The following is a 12,234-nucleotide window of genomic DNA, read 5'->3' on the forward strand; positions in this document are numbered from 1 at the left end:
TCGCCGTGTTTGGAGGAGGAGGAATGCTGCCTATGACCCCAAGAACACCATCCCCACCGTCCAACATGGAGGTGGAAACATAATGCTTTGGGGGTGTTTTTCTGCTAAGGGGACAGGACAAATTCACCACATCAAAGGACAATGGACGGGGCCATGTACCGTCAAATCTTGGGTGAGAACCTCCTTTCCTCAGCCAAGGCATTGAAAATGGGTCGTGGATGGATATTCCAGCATGACAATGACCCAAAACACACGGCCAAGGCAACAAAGGAGTGGCTCAAGAAGAAGCACATTAAGGTCCTGGAGTGGCCTAGCCAGTCTCCAGACCTTAATCCCATAGAAAATCTGTGGAGGGAGCTGAATGTTCGAGTTGCCAAACGTCAGCCTCGAAACCTTAATGACTTGGAGAAGATCTGCAAAGAGGAGTGAGACAAAATCCCTCCTGAGATGTGTGCAAACCAGGTGGCCAACTACAAGAAACGTCTGACCTCTGTGATTGCCAACAAGGGTTTTGTCACCAAGTACTAAGTCATGTTTTGCAGAAGGGTCAAATACTTATTTCCCTCATTCAAATGCAAATCAATTCATAACATTTTTGACATGCGTTTTTCTGGATTTTGTTGTTGTTATTCTGTCTCTCACTGTTCAAATAAACCCACCATTAAAATTATAGACTGATCATTTCTTTGTCAGTGGGCAAACGTACTAAATCAGCAGGGGATCAAATACTTTTTTTCCCTCACTGTACATCACCCCATGCAGAGTCTTCGAGATTGAAGTGCTAAGTACAGTACAGTAAATACAGAAACTTTAAAAGTAAGATTTTTTTTGTATGTGTATCTATATATATGAAAGGGAAATTTGTGAAGATGTGTGTCTGTTCAAAATGTTTAGCATACTTCCCGACATGCAACAACTTGCAATTTGGCACGTGGGCACTTTCCAGACTGTACACCATGCAAAAATTATACAAATTGACTTTGTTCTTTTTTTTGGGGGGGGGGGGGCGGGGGGCAATAATGGATATTTTGCACGGCAAGTGAGCTGTGACGTCACACCTCTGTCATGTCACCCGCATGCAGAAGCGTACGCAGTGTGCCTGCTGACGTCACGCATCCCCCCCAAACCCTCCGCGAGTAAAGTGCCATACAATTGTGTTGCAGGTCCAAGGCGTTCTTCGCGCAGCATTGGTTTATTATTTGAGTCGTTTACTGCCTTACGCACCCTGAACGTTGTGTGTGTCTGCTGCAAGCGCGTGTATGTGTACCTATGGACGCACGCGCGTGTGTGGGGGGGGAGTTCGATTCCCGCTCACGGCCACCACCACCGGTGACGATTATTTGAACTGGTCCTGGGCCTCCCCTAGGTCGACTCAGCCTCAAACGAGTAACTGCTGTGGTGTGTGAACATCGTCGCTGGGGGGACAAAGGCGGCCGGGCGTGGTGAATCCAAGTCCTGGGCGAAGCCGGGCAGTAAAGATAGTTTATTCATATAATAAACAAATTGAAAACATTAAAAAAAACATATAACAACACATAATGTCATACAAGAATGTGAAAAAATAAGCTGATTTAAAGAATTATTACTGATTACCCAGGGTTTTTGAGAAATCCGGCGCCCCCTCTTCATCCCCCAATAAAGACGCAGTTCACCCATATAGCCTTCAACAGGCTTTTAAAGCAAGTGCTCTGTCGCGAACACACCAAATAAGGCCAAGACGGTACACAAGAGATTGGGTGGTCACCACCATGCCTGGCCACCACTGTATCCCCAATCCTGATGCTCATACCCTACACCAGGTACTCATTTATAAAGGCTGAGTCGACCTAGGGGAGGCCCAGGACCGGAGAAGATTTTCGTCGCTGATGTGTGCATGCTGATCTTCTTTCGCACCGTACGTAGCCAACTGTGCTCATCGAACGGGATCGGGAACCGAACTCGAGTCACCGGGATTCGTAGTGCAGTGAACTCGATCACCACGACCCCACACTAACACGCGTGACATAGACCGGCACGCAGGTCTCATTCCAAATCGTAACTTTTGGTTGGGTAGTTACGCAACCTGCCACACTTGTTTACTCGTAGCGAAGCCGTATTCAATACACAATTCAATGCAATTGTTGAGCACTGGGGTGGCTATCGAGTGTGTTGGCGGTGCGACTGCAACCGGGGGTCCACGGGACGGAGGGGGTCCGGGTCCAGTTTTGAAAGAGGGGGAGGAAGTGTACAGGTGGGGAGTGGGGGGGGGTACCGTTTTCTTGCACCAAGGTCGGCGCGGACCACGCTACGCCCATTGGCCGTGAGCAAAGTCGCCCCGGCACGCGCTGCTCAGACGCTTTGATCAAGCCGTTGTGTTGACCGGTCACGTCGTCAACGCATCCGTAACATTACGACCCGACTCAAGCCCCTTGACTGGCATGGTGTGGGAAAGTCTTCAACCCAAGCAGTGGGGTCTTACTTCTCGTGCCACTGCTGCCGCTACCGGCAGCAATGGCACGAGCGGGCAACTTCAGGGCTGCGACTTTACCTTCAAGCCCCCCCCCCTCCTCCTCCCCCAGCCAAATTACACGCGTGCTGCACAGCCAATCACGTCACAGCGAGGGGGGTTAAGGATCGGCGGCGACATTTTTATAGAAACACTAGCGTGAAGTATCCAGTGTTGCCCGGGCGAAAAAGACACAAACACATCGACTTACACACACACACATCGATCCACACACACATCGACCTACACGCACACACATATGGACTCAACGACAACCGCCATTCGCCACTAAGTGGCGGTGACGTCACCACGACTCTTGTGCCAGGCTATGTGCACCTTGAGGCCACGTGAAGTGTCGAATGCCCGCTGGCAGGAGGTCACGGGGCAGACCCAGGTGCCACGGGTCGACTGACTGAGATAACTGAGACGACTGGCTGATGCACCACCTGTGCCCCCTACTGTGCCAACTTGCTGTGCTTTAGCCACCCGGCGCTCCGCTCGTTGTTGTGAGCATCGCTCCTGCGCCCTCCGTTGTTGTTGGAGGGCGACTGCCTCGAACTGCCCAGTAGCGACCTTCACGAGCCTCCTCAACAAAAGCCGGCAAGTCCACTCAGCTCCACGTCTTCCTGTACCACATCACTCCATCTCTTCTCTAGCCCTTGCCGCACCCATTTAACCCCCTCGATCCGGCCGAAAAAAAGCTGTTTAGGCATGCGGTGGCTAGGCATGCGGGCTACATGACCCAGCCATCGCAGCCTTGCCTGCCGCAGGAGCTCACCGGTGGGACTTTGTCCACATCTTTCAAGGATTTGTGAGCTCCTCACACAATCCAACCTGGTTAAACCCAGGATGGATCGTAGGCAGGCCAGCCAAAATGTTTCTAACCAGCGAAGATGTTCCATTAAGGGGGTCCACGTTTTGCAAACATAGAGAAGGGAGGGAATAACCGTGGCCGAGTAAACCTGAAGCTTCATGCAGAGTGATAGACCAGGTAGCTTCCACACAGCCTTACGTAACCGATGAAAAGATAATGCCACTCGACTGATTCGGAGTGAGACCTCCGCTGTTAAACCGGAGCCGGTCATGAGCACACTGGCAAGGTATAGGAAACTCTCCACTCTCTCCACAACTGCCCTATCACCAATTGGGAGTTGTGGAGGTGGAGTGTCCGATGGTACAAAATACCCAGGCAGGTGCTTAGTTTTGGTGGGGCTGATGGTAACGCCCCGCCTCTTGGTGGCAAGCTCCAGGTTCAGCAGCAGCACCTCCAACTCCTCCTGAGTGAGCAGCAATTACCATATATTCGGAATACATAACGTGGCTGAGCAATAAGGAGCCATCCCTTGACCGCACCCGGGCATCGATCAGCCTCCCATTGTATCTTTACCAAATGGAAATTCCTCCGGTACAGCTATTGAAGGCTTCACGAACTACATGGTCAAAATAGATGCTAAATAATGTGGGAGCCAGAGGACATCCCTGTCGCACCCCAAGGTGTACAGGGAATGGCTCTGACTCCCGGCCACGTAGTTTTACCCGGGCCCGCTCACCATCATTAAGGTCCTTAATGATCGTGAGCAGAGGGTCAGCGACCCCGAAAGCACGAAGAACAACCCAGAGCCAAGGCCTACTGATGGTATCATAGGCCTTGACCAGGTCAATCAAGCAGAGATGTTGGTCTTGTTGGAATTCCCTATACCTCTGCTGTAGCAGTCGGACAGAAAATATGGCATCTGTGCACGACCGCCCCTTCCTGAAACCGCATTGGGGCTCCGCAAGCCTCTCCTTAGCGTGCCTGGCAAGGCGATGTTGAATAATCCTTGCCAGGGCCTTTCCCGGCACACTGAGGAGTGAGATACCCCTGTAGTTGTTACAGTCTGTGCGGTCCCCCTTCTTAAAGAGGGGGACCACCAGGGCATCCTTCCAATCCTGCGGAACCCGTCCTGCTGTCCAGACTGTTGTTATGATGTCATGTAGGACACACATCGACTTACACAGCAATCCCCGATGATGCGACAGCTAGAGTAATCTTCTCCCTCTGGCGAACCTTAGCGAAGAGCAGGTTGAGAACAAAGGTCTTCCCATGACCGCCAGGTGCATCAAGGAAAAAATGACTTAATTTTTCTTCTCAATGTCTTCAACGATTTTCGTGTAGGCTTCTCTTTGTGCATCCATCAGCTTTGGTTAAAATTTCTCAATACATATAAGAAGCTCTAAACCATCATATGATATTTCACTTACAATCTCTTGAGCAAGGGCATGCACGTTGTCCCTGATAGGTGTTGGTAGTCCTATAGACATGAGGTCTTTTCCACAAATGGAGTGCAGTTTGTCCTCAAGGAGGATGAGGCCCTGTTTGAAGATGACATCAGAAAAGTTGACGTCGAGGTTTGGATTTTCTCGTTGAGCTCATGGGGTTAGATGGGCTGCAATCTTAGTTGGGAAGAGGACTGACTAACAGAAGCTTCTGTCATAGTTTTATCAAGATGCTGATCATCCTCAAGAATTCCACGAAGACTGCAAGCTTCCCTGTATGTTTGACAGACAACTCCTTCCACTGTTTTGAGGTCTTGGAAAGATTTGGGCCGTTTGACAAAATGGAGAAGCATTCGGAGAAAGTAGCACTCCTGATTGTTGGGATGAACTGTGTAGACTCTTCGTAAGGCATCAGATTCACCGTGAGCAGCACGTCGCTTCCACTTTTTTTTAGCACTCCGTGTATAGTAGGAGGGAACGTCATGGTAGAGCAGCTCGTCTGCTGGCTGCAGTTCCTCACTCTTGTCTTGGTTCCCAGCCAGTGCTGGTCGCTGTGTGTGTGTGGGTCGAACCCACGGCGCGCTCGCTGGCGCTGACACTCTTGCTCACGGGCGGCTGGTCAGGCTCTTTCCCCTGCTGGATGAGCCGAGTTGGCACAACGCTTGTCCGCTGGCAGCTGTCTCCCTTGCTTGGTGGCGCTGGTGGCGCTGCTGCGCTCTCTCTCCTGCTCCGTCTCTCTCTCTGGCGATGCTCGATTGCGCGTGCAGCTCGTTCGCTGGTGGCAGACACCCTCGCTCGGTGGAGCTGGTTCTCTGTGATGCTGGCTTGGTCGATGCTTGGCGCTTTCCGCCCTCTCTCCAGGTTGATTGCTTGTCGTCGCTCGGCACTCTTTCTCTCTCATTTCTCTTGCTCTCTCCTCGATCGTGCAGCTGCCAGCTTCACACGGACACCCGCCCTTACTTCAGGGCTGCGCTTTGTCGTTGCTCAATTTTCGTGCTCTTCGCCCTTCTTCCAAGAGGGCTCTTGCTGTGAGCTGCTCGTCGCTGGCTGCATCACTCACTCTCAAAACGTGAAAATTGTATTTGCACACCTCTTACACAACTCTGATAGCTTAGTACGATACAGCTTATCGCAATCCTCGATTCCGCAAGCGACTTAAAACATCAGAATGAGTGTAGAATAAAACTTTCAGCGATACTCTGTCGGTCCATGCCGAACTCAGCTCTTAACAACGCGTCGTCCCTTCTCGCTGTGAGACACGACACCCATGATTGATCTCGAGGCCATGCCCCGGAGCCAGCCTGCCCCTCTGCAAGACTCTTGTCATTCGCAGCGCTCCTCCTTGCAGAGCTGTCCCTAGCCGAGCTTAAAATGTGTGTGTCGTGTTGCTGTTTATATCTGAAAATGTCTCCCCTCTGCCCGTCTCTTACGAGAAAAAAACAGATGCTTTCTCTGTCAAGCTCTCCCCCTGCGGCCGCGCCTGATTGCCCCCCCCCCCCCGCCTCTTCCCTTGGTGACCCCGGGCGGGCTGCTTTACATCAAATTGATGTTTGTTTGCACTCCCAACCGCTCTCTTCGTGGTGTCTGCTAAGGGAGGGGACGCACCTTTCATACGTATTTATGGCTACCATGTGTTTTTGTCAAAGTGTTGGAAGACAAAGGCGGCCGGGGAGGCTCTGATTTCATGGAATACAGATTATCTGGTCTTTGTGTGGTTGACCTATTTTCTTGTATCTCTTTTGAGTTACCCTAGGTCTAATCTCTTGTGATTACTATTTGGTTTATGTTTAACCAAGATTTGTAATGTTATTAGATGTTACCTCTGGTATTTCAAGGGTTTTATTAATTTTTGCTCCCTGTCTGCATCCAGGGATCCGTGCTTAGTTCAGGAACTCATGTACTTTGGTTCTCTTGGTAAAGTCACGTAGATAGAAAGATACAATAAGAAATAATATAAGGAATAATGCAGTCTATAATGTCGACTTATTCTTATAGCCAAGCTTCAACTTTTTCCGTACAAAAAAAATATATATCAGTTATAATGTCCATTTGCCCTGTGCTCTGTGTCCGTGCCTGTGATTGTGGATATTTGTTTGTGAACTGTCCAAAGCGTCAAGCTGGTCATGGCATGCGGTCCTTTGGCAATCTGGAGATTTTGCAGATCGTCGTTAACCTCCCTTTGCCCCGGAGTTTATTATTTAATGGCCTTTTACGACCTCCAGATGCTTGGTGCTTGTGGGAGGTAGCGGGTTTGAGGGTGATTTATTTATTTTATCGATTATTATTTTAAAAAAATATTGGCAAAATCATTATTAATATCAATATTGGAAAAAGGCCTATACAGTGAGGGAAAAAAAGTATTTGATCCCCTGCTGATTTTGTACGTTTGCCCACTGACAAATCATCAGTCTATAATTATAATGGTAGGTTTATTTGAACAGTGAGAGACAGAATAACAACAACAAAAATCCAGAAAAACGCATGTCAAAAATTTTATCAATTGATTTGCATTTTAATGAGGGAAATAAGTATTTGACCCCCTCTCAATCAGAAAGATTTCTGGATCCCAGGTGTCTTTTATACAGGTAACGAGCTGAGATTAGGAACACACTCTTAAAGGGAGTGCTCCTAATCTCAGCTTGTTACCTGTATAAAAGACACCTGTCCACAGAAGCAATCAATCAATCAGATTCCAAACTCTCCACCATGGCCAAGACCAACGAGCTCTCCAAGGATGTTAGGGACAAGATTGTAGACCTACACAAGGCTGGAATGGGCTACAAAACCACTGCCAAGCAGCTTGGTGAGAAGATGACAACAGTTGGTGCGATTATTCGCAAATGGAAGAAACACAAAAGAACTGTCAATCTCCCTCGGCCTGAGGCTCCATGCAAGACCTCACCTCGTGGAGTTGCAATGATCATGAGAACGGTGAGGAATCAGCCCAGAAATACACGAGAGGATCTTGTCAATGATCTCAAGGCAGCTGGGACCATAGTCACCAAGAAAACAATTGGTAACACACTACGCCGTGGACTGAAATCCTGCATAGCCCACAAGGTCCCCCTGCTCAAGAAAGCACATATACATGCCCGTCTGAAGTTTGCCAATGAACATCTGAATGATTCAGAGGACAACTGGGTGAAAGTGTTGTGGTCAGATGAGGCCAAAATGGAGCTTTTGGCATCAACTCAACTCACCCTGTTTGGAGGAGGAAAAATGCTGCCTATGACCCCAAGAACACCCTCCCCACTGTCAAACATGGAGATAGAAACATTATGCTTTGGGGGTGTTTTTCTGCTAAGGGGACAGGACAACTTCACCGCATCAAAGGGACGATGGACCGGGCCATGTACCGTCAAATCTTGGGTGAGAACCTCCTTCCCTCAGCCAGGGCATTGAAAATGGGTCGTGGATGGGTATTCCACCATGACAATGACCCAAAGCACACGGCCAAGGCAACAAAGGAGTGGCTCAAGAAGAAGCACATTAAGGTCCTGGAATGGCCTAACCAGTCTCCAGACCTTAATCCCATAGAAAATCTATGGAGGGAGCTGAATGTTTGAGTTGCCAAACGTCAGCCTCGAAACCTTAATGACTTGGAGAAGATCTGCAATGAGGAGTGGGACAAAATCCCTCCTGAGATGTGTGCAAACCTGGCGGCCAACTACAAGAAACGTCTGACCTCTGTGATTGCCAACAAGGGTTTTGCCACCAAGTACTAAGTCATGTTTTGCAGAGGGGTCAAACACTTATTTCCCTCATTAAAATGCAAATCAATTTATAACATTTGTGACATGCGTTTTTCTGGATTTTGTTGTTGTTATTATGTCTCTCACTGTTCAAATAAACCAACCATTACAATTATAGACTGATCATTTCTTCGTCAGTGGGCAAACGTACAAAATCAGCAGGGGATCAAATACTTTCTTCCCTCACTGTATGCAAACACAGGGACAATTTCAACCGAGAAGATGCATTCTGGCTTAGCAGTCATTCGAAGGATTTGATAAACCATTTCGGGTCTTAATTGATTGATCACGCTTAAGGTGGTTTTCAGACCGCATCCATTATTTTTCGGCTCCCCCCTCCTCTTTTCCGAACATAGATTGACTCGTTCATCTGAACAAACTGTCAAATCTCTCTCCGTGGTGCTAACGTTAAAAAAAACCCGCCACTTTTTTCAAATGTTCTTGTTGTGGTTTTCACACCTGATGATGATTGCTTGTGTTGCAGTCGAAACGTCGTGAGAATTTTATTGTTTTCTATTTTTCTATTATTTTATTGTTTCCCTTCTACGTGACTTTACCGAAAGAACCAATAATATGATGTTTGTTTACCCAGGGAAAGCCACGTGACTCTCTTACAAGCGTTCGCAGTAGGGGACGATGGATGATGCTATTGCGGGTGATATTTCAGATTTGGCAAAAAATTTTGGCAAAAAAATTGGCTCACGAAGCCGATGCGTTGGCCCGCTCTTGCGAGTGACGCCACGGGGTCTTTAACGTCCGCCGTGAAATTAGCAGACGCAGCGTTGTTTGTTAACGGTTTAAAATCCCCCCCCCCCCCCACCGGGTTAGTCACCAGGGCACTTCGTGACTGGGCCACGTCACCGCACGTAGACAAAGACGCGCGTGCGTAAACATCACGACGCTCGCGAGCGAGCTCGGCGCTCGTCCGCGGTGGGGCTAGCACACAAGAAAGTAGGGACCCTTCCCATCACATACGTATCCAGAGTCATACTTTGTAAATTGTATCAATCACAATTCACAAATAATAATAATAATAATGTCTGATCATGATTTTGTATAAGGCGACGATTCGGAAAATGTCCCTTCAACTCTCCACCACGAATGGCCATTGACCGAAACGTTGTCCAATTACACTGTTTGCGTTTCGGCAAGTGCTCTGGAGGAATGTGTTCAGGTTGTTATCTGAGCTTTACATCACCAATGCCAATGCAGTGATCACGACACTTTGTTGTTGTTGAATATTAATTCGCACCCCTAAAACCACTACTGGCTGATTGAAGCGCTCACCACACCGTGTCGCTGATGGGAGGTGGGTGGTTTTGACCATACTTCGTCATGCTGGCCAAATCCCGCTTGGTGAAGAGAGGGTGGGGGCGGAGGGCGGGGGGTTTGAGGACCGTGGTCAGGAATTGAACTCGAATTAGCCGGTTTCAGAGCGCGGTTGCGCCAACAACGGCGCCACCGCTCCCACGCCGCATCAGTGGTCTACTACGTACCAAGATCAAAATAGAAAAACAAAATCCACGCGATTTGCCGCCACTTTATACGAGAGGATTACTGTATCGACGGTGTCGAAATAGGCAGTGGCAAAAACAGCCCGAGTGGAAAGACATTGTGACCTGGACCATTAAACTCTCACGAAGGCATCACAACACCAGCCTTTGGTTCTAAAACGAATCTCTGACTCTCCGTCAAGGCGTCTCACTGCCTCGTCCTGGCGACGCGTCTCATCTCCGTCCGCAGCCCAGCGGTGGGAATTCCACATTCCTACGACGGCGAGCAAGTTGTGGCATCCCTGAAGACCTCGGAGGGCATCGGCAAGCACCGAGCGCGCCCCGCCACCGACACTCTGCGTAAGAGGCCCTGGGGCCGCAGCATCGAGCATCGCCAATAACGGCAGCAGGGCAGCGGGAACGCGCGCGTTACATAACGCGCGCGCCCACCGCGCACACTGCAGCGACGACAAGCGGAATGTTTCAGTGGTCGTTCCAACAGCGGCGTGACCTACCGCGAAGAGCGCCCACGCGCTGTGCCGCAAACCTCCCGCGGCGCTGTCCCTGCCCTCCTCCTTCCCCTTGAGACGCGGCGACCGCCTCCCCGCTGGTCGCGACCCACGCGGCAGGCAGCAAAGCGGTGGGGCCGTCCGCTGTGGCGGCGAGAGGGATGCGGTCTCTGCTGCCCGAGGATCGCCCCCCCTCCCTCCTCCCTCCTCCTCGCCCTCGCCTCTACACCCCCCCCTTCCACCGAGGAACCCCCGACTTAAACGCGTGCCTCTGTTAGGTTCCTCGAACAATCGGCTCGTGGTCGCGCTGATGTCACGGAGGCTTCCCGTCCGCAGCTCCGGCTTGGGAACGGCGAATCCCGCCGGGTTTTAATTCCCGCCGTCCATCGCCTCTACCGCGGCGACGAGCCACCGCGGATCGCCCAATCTGGAGTTGACGTGGGAGGAGGGAGCGGCTGTTGAGTTGCGCACGCGGACGGGGAGCTCCCCTCTTTCTCTCTAGCGCGCTCTCTTTCCTCTCTCTCTCTCGTTCACTTTCTCTATTGGTGTATCCACCAGCTCACACCCAGCCTGCATGGGTACGCGTGTCAATCTCCCTCTCTCTCCTCATGTATGAGTGTATCTTGTGTGTCTCTTCCTCTGCGTGCGTATGTCCCTCTCCTCGTGTCTCTCTCTCTCTCCCGTGTGTGTGCGCGCGTGTCCCTTTCCCTCCGTGTGTACCGCCCCCTAGTGTATGTGTATCTCTATGCCTCTCTGTGTTCCTATTTCCTTGCGTCTGTGATTCCCTCTTGGTCTGTGCGTGTCTCGGTCTCTCCCCGTGTGTGTGTGTTGTTACTCTGTGCGGCATTCTCCCCCGCGCGTGGCTGTTTACTGGCTTGCCACCCGGCTGCAGTTATTGGTCAAGGGAGGAGGAGGGTGGTGTTTTGACGTCGCTCCTTGCACGCCGCCAACCCCAGCATCGCTGCTCTCCCGTTGCACGGTTAGGAAGAATTTCTCCCTGCAGCTAAAACTCTCGCAATGCAACTGCTGACGTTGGCACGACCATGCTGATGCCCATGACGATAACGACGATGAAGCTATCGCTTCTCATATCTTCATCATCTTTCCACAAGGCTACGTATGTTGATCTATATCATCGCTCAAGGTGAAAAGATAAAGGTGGAGCCCTGTACGTGCTCGCTCACCCCACTGCCTGTAGAAAGGGCCTCCGCCCGTAGCGATAGCTCTAGACGATCTCTCCAAGATGGTATTTTTGGCCTCCTCTTCGGCGCTGACCGGAAGTTTTGGAAGACGTGGGAGTGCCTTTCCTATACGTTGCACTCGAATCGTGTAATTACGTTGTTGGTTCTAACGGTTTGACCCGCCCACTACTGGACATCTGCGCAAAAAAGCTGTATATCTCATCGGATTCCTCCAGCCTAAGTGTACAATATTCTGTTTCTGAGTACCCACGCTTTACCCCACACGCGCCATGCGGATCGATAAACTAGCGGGTACCAATTTATACTGCTGGGCGGGGGCTTTGTGGGGGGGGGGGGTACATATTCTTGGTTCTTTCGGTAAAGTCACGTAGATAGAACATTTTAAAAATTAAAATAAGAATAAAATAAAATTAAAAATAAAAACCAAAAAAACACACTTTACCGAAAGAACCAAGAATATGAATTCCTGCAGTCACGAAAGTTTTAAGTCAATTTGTGGGGGGGGGGGGGGGGGTAGTTTCAGAAACATGGCAATTG

General features: G+C 50.1%; 1 protein-coding gene across 2 annotated transcripts in view; it reads right to left on the minus strand.

Annotated features, from left to right (window-relative positions):
- Nucleotides 1-11,387, minus strand: part of LOC116948345 (vitamin D3 receptor-like) — a 38,104-nt gene extending 26,717 nt beyond the window's left edge. The window contains exon 1 of one of the 2 annotated variants that reach the window (XM_032964930.2): nt 10,502-11,387. The gene's annotated coding sequence lies outside the window, so the exon portion shown is untranslated. The remainder of the gene's footprint in view (nt 1-10,501) is intronic. The other variant, XM_032964950.2, reaches the window with a different exon arrangement.
- Nucleotides 11,388-12,234: the final 847 nt, after the last annotated feature.

The sequence above is a fragment of the Petromyzon marinus genome, chromosome 2 (genome assembly GCF_048934315.1).
Source record: "Petromyzon marinus isolate PM22_M1 ecotype Great Lakes invasive population chromosome 2, UKy_Petmar_22M1.pri1.0, whole genome shotgun sequence".
In the NCBI taxonomy this organism is placed as follows: domain Eukaryota; kingdom Metazoa; phylum Chordata; class Hyperoartia; order Petromyzontiformes; family Petromyzontidae; genus Petromyzon; species Petromyzon marinus.